This window comes from Vombatus ursinus, unplaced genomic scaffold, assembly GCF_900497805.2.
Source record: "Vombatus ursinus unplaced genomic scaffold, bare-nosed wombat genome assembly UNPS02014165.1, whole genome shotgun sequence".
In the NCBI taxonomy this organism is placed as follows: domain Eukaryota; kingdom Metazoa; phylum Chordata; class Mammalia; order Diprotodontia; family Vombatidae; genus Vombatus; species Vombatus ursinus.
The window spans coordinates 322814-327351 of NW_020953943.1; positions in this window are offsets into that span (position 1 = coordinate 322814).

Sequence of the window (4538 nt, forward strand, 5' to 3'; positions counted from 1 at the left end):
GACGATAGGGGGGCAGCTAGGTGGCACAGTGGATAGAGCACCGGCCCTGGATTCAGGAGGACCTGAGTTCAAATCCGGCCTCAGACACATAACACTTACTAGCTGTGTCACCCTGGGCAAGTCACTTAACCCCATTGCCTATCCTTAAAAAAAAAAAAGAGAGAGAGAGAGTTGGGACAATAGCTTCAGAGAGGCAGCTAGGTGACACAGTGGATGGAGCTCTGGACCCAGAATCAAATCTCAGATACCAATTAGCTGTGTGACTCTGGGCAAGTCACATAACCCCTGTATGCCTCATTTTCCTCATCTGTAAAATGGGGCTAGTAGCAAAAGGAGCCCATTTGGGGGGAAGATGGGATGATGGTAACTGACAAGAGGAAATACAGACCTGCTTGTTTCTCATTCTTCTGTTTTCTTTGCCAAGGAGAATGATCATCACTCCAAAAATGATAGCCGCCAAATGACTGGCAGAGAGAGCTAAAGGGATCTTAAGACAGGGCTTAGCTTTCCTTGATGAATTCAAGACCCTGGCCCTGATCAGCTCTATCCTGGAGTCCTGAAAGAAATGAACTATTGAGTCAGTGAGTATTTGAAAGGTCATAGAAAACCAGAGGAGAGACAAAAGATTGGAGAAGAATGGGTGTTCCAATTTTTTAAAAAAGAGGAGAGAACAGAGTCTGCAAACTCCATGTGGAATCAGTATCCAATCTCTCTTCTTCTGTGTGTACATAGAGAACTTGAAAGTTCTATGGGTAGCCTGAATATTGCTAACATAAAGAAACAATGGGGAAATGATCGTTGTCCTTCATGCTTGAAGACGTCCAAATGGTGTCACTATATCTGGGTCCAGGTACAGTATGTCCAACTGTGGATGATCAGACCAGTACAAACTTGGAAGGTTCTACCACAGTTCAGGCACAAATAGTCCCTGTGAACATATGGGGCGGATCCTCTACATTTCTGCATCTCATGTTTCTTTCAAGCTACTGCAATTCTGCTTTACTCATAGAGTGCAGCACCTTCTCTGATGCTGGGCAGTCCTGTGCCAGTGTCCCCCATGTCTCACAATCAGTTCCAAAGTTCTTCAAAGAGACCTTGAGAGTGTCCTTGTATCACTTCTTCTGACCTCCATGTAAGTGCTTGCCTTGTGAGAGTTCTCTGTAAAATAGTCTTCTAGGCAAACATACATTTGGCATTAAAACAATGTGGCTAGCTCATCAGAGTTGCACTCTGCAGTAGATTTTGAATGCTTGGCAGTTTAGTTCAATAAAGAACCTCAGTGTCTGGTATCTTATCCTTCAGAATCTTCCTAAGACAATTCAAATGGAAGTGGTTCAGTTTCCTAGGATAGCTCTGATAGACTATTCAGGTTTCAAAGGTATACAGCAATGAGGTTGACATGATCTCTCTGAAGACCTTCAGTTTGGTAGGCAGCCTAATACCTCTTCTCTCCCACACTTTCCTTTGGATGCTCGAAAACATTGAGCTAGTTCTGGCAATGCACGTGTCAGCCTCATTATATCCCTGGGAAGTTTATTGCCAAGGTAGGTAAACTTATTCACAACATTAAAAATTTTCCATTTGCTATAACTGATGGTCCCATGTATGGATGGTGTAGTGATGGCTGGTGGAGAATCTATATTTTCTTGATGTTCATTTTAAGGCCAAAATTAGCATAAATGACAGAGAACTGAGCCATACTCTGTTACATTTCAGCCTCAGAGGCTGCATTGAGTGCACAATAATCTGCAAACAAGAAGTCATGTACCAACTCTCCCTCCAATTTAGTCTTGGCTTGTAGCCTTTTCAAGTTAAATAATTTACTGCCACAGCAGTAGCTGACATTGATGCCGTTTTCATCCTCGTCAAATGTGTCCAACAACATCATGGAAAACATCATGCTAAGGAGCATAGAAACAAGCACACAGCCCTGCTTTACTCCATTGGTGACTGGGAAAGCAATAGAACATCATCCGTTTATCCAGAACCTTCAGCAGCAAACACCGTATCGACTATTTCTTGGCCCTTTTTGAAGCCACACTGGCTCTTGGGTGGGTGACCATCTCCTAGGTGAAGGATCAGTCTGTTAATGAGGACTCTGGAAAGAATCTTGCCAACACTGACTAATTGACTACCCCTTCCTCCCCCCCTCCCCCTGCCCTGGGTAATTGTCACAGGATAACCTATTTCCTTTTCCTTTATCAAGATGGACTTTGGAGGCATCCTTGAACTTCTGGGGGACAACCTCCTCTTGCTGGAAGATTTCAGTCTGCTTTTGTATGAGCAATAGACCCTCCTCCCCACCTTGTAAATCTCAAATGGAATGGAATCAGCACCAGGTGCTTTGCCATACGATAGGAACCTAATGGCATTCAAAATCTCTTCTTTAGTTGGAAGTCTGGCTAAAAAGGAATTGACTTCAACCTGAGGTAAACAATCAATAGCTTCAGCATTGGTTAATGACAGTCTGTTGAGAACACTACGGAAGTGTTCCGCCCATCTCTCCAGGATCCTGTCCTTAATGTGGTTCCATCAGCACTGAGTAGTTGAGATGCACCATAGGTCTTTGGCCCTAAATATCCTTCAAGGAATTGTAAAAATGCTTTAGATTGTTACAATCATTGTAAAACTGAATTTCATCTGCCTTCTTAATGAGCCAAGCATCCTGTATCTCTCTAAGCTTCACTTGCACTTTACAAATTAAACTGCTAGTAGATACTGTGGAGTTCTCGTTTTTCATTTAGCGGCTTCTGAATTTCCCCATCATTTTCGTCAAATGATCTCAATGTTTGCAAATGTTCTGGCCCAGTTGAGTAAATGTAGTGCTGTACACCAGATCTCTGGAAGCTGCCCACTCCTTTTCTGCTCCATTGTTACCAACTGTGAGTTGGCTCAGCTTTTCTTCTAAGTTAGCAACAAACTGTTTAGTATGGAGAAGCACTCTAATCAGTTGACTTTAAGTTTTCTGGTAATCGTGTTGCCTTAGGGCTTCCACTTAAGCTGAATGTGAATGTCGAGCTTGGAGAGGATAAGACTATGATTGGCCCAGCACTCTGTGCCCACATTGCTGTCCTCACTCTTACATCCTGTCTGTCTCTTCTCCTTACAAACACATAGTTTATTAAATGCCAATGTTTGCTGCAAGGGTGCAACCACAAAGTTTTATTATATTTAGGTAAATGGAAGACAATGTTGGTGATGAGAAGGTCATGAGGTGCACAAGTTTTCAGTAGTAAGTGACCATTGCTGTTGCTGTTTCCAACTCCATTTCTCCCAAGGACTCCCTGACATGTCTGGTAGTCTATGCCTATGCTGGCCTTAAAGTCGTGCAGAATTATAAGCTTGTCCTCTTTTGGCACATTGATAGTGAGGGTCTCCAGGTCTTCATAAAATTTTTTCTTTGACCTCATCAGGGTTCATCATGGTGAAAGCATAGGCACTGATGATGGTGGAGTGACGTCCTGCAAGTGGTAATCACATTGTCATGAACCTGTCATTCACTTCTTTTGGGAGGCCTACAAGCTTGTTGACTAGATCAGTTTTGATTGCAAAACCTACATCAGCTTTCTGGTGCTCCCTTTCACTGCTACTCCCTCTTACTCCTTTATGTGAGTGGTACTACTCCTTCTCAGACATAACCAACCATCATCTGCTCTGGAGAAGTGGTTTCCCATCCAAAACAGTCTCAGGAAAATGATGGGAAGAGGTCAAAGGCCCTCCTCCCAATGCCAGCCAATACTTTATAGCTTCCTCCAATCAAAAACTGTTACTTGCCCAGAAATATATTTCTCTGAGAGATAGAGAACCATCTCTATGAGCATGAGGTACAATGCCCTGGGAAATGGTAAGAAGGGATCAATGATTCTCTCTCTACAACTTGAACCCCTAGCCATAGGATTTCTCTGCAAAATATATATTGCAGTTATAAAATTTATTTTCTTGGACTTATGATGAAAAATGCTATCCACTGGTTCCTTCTATTGGTTTTAATTTTTACTTACAACATCACTAATGTGAAAATATGTTTAATATGAATGTAAATGTATAGCCTATATCAGACTGTGTGCTGTCTCAGGGAGGGTGGTGGGGAGGAAGGGGGAGAAAAATTTTAAACTCAAAAGCATATGGAAGTAATTATTGATAGATCAAAATAAATTAATAAAAAATTAAAAAAGCAAATCATACATAAGAGATTCATGGTGTTGCATATAATCCTCATTTTTTTCTGTTCTATTTTGTATATGGAAATGTTCCATTTTGAAGTTTGCTAAATTCAGAATAAAGAGATAAGATTTTTTTTTTAAATAAAGGGAAATAAAAATCAAAAAAAAAATGCTATCCACCTCTAGAGAAGGAACTAATGGGATCTGAATGCAGATTGAAGCAGCCTTTTTTTTTTTTTAACTTTCTTTGTTATTTTTGTGGTTTTTTTGGTCTGTGTTTTCTTTTGCAACATGGCTAATATGGAAATGTTTTGCGTGATTGCACATGTATAATCTATATCAAATTGCTTGCCTTCTCAATGAGGGGTGAAGAAG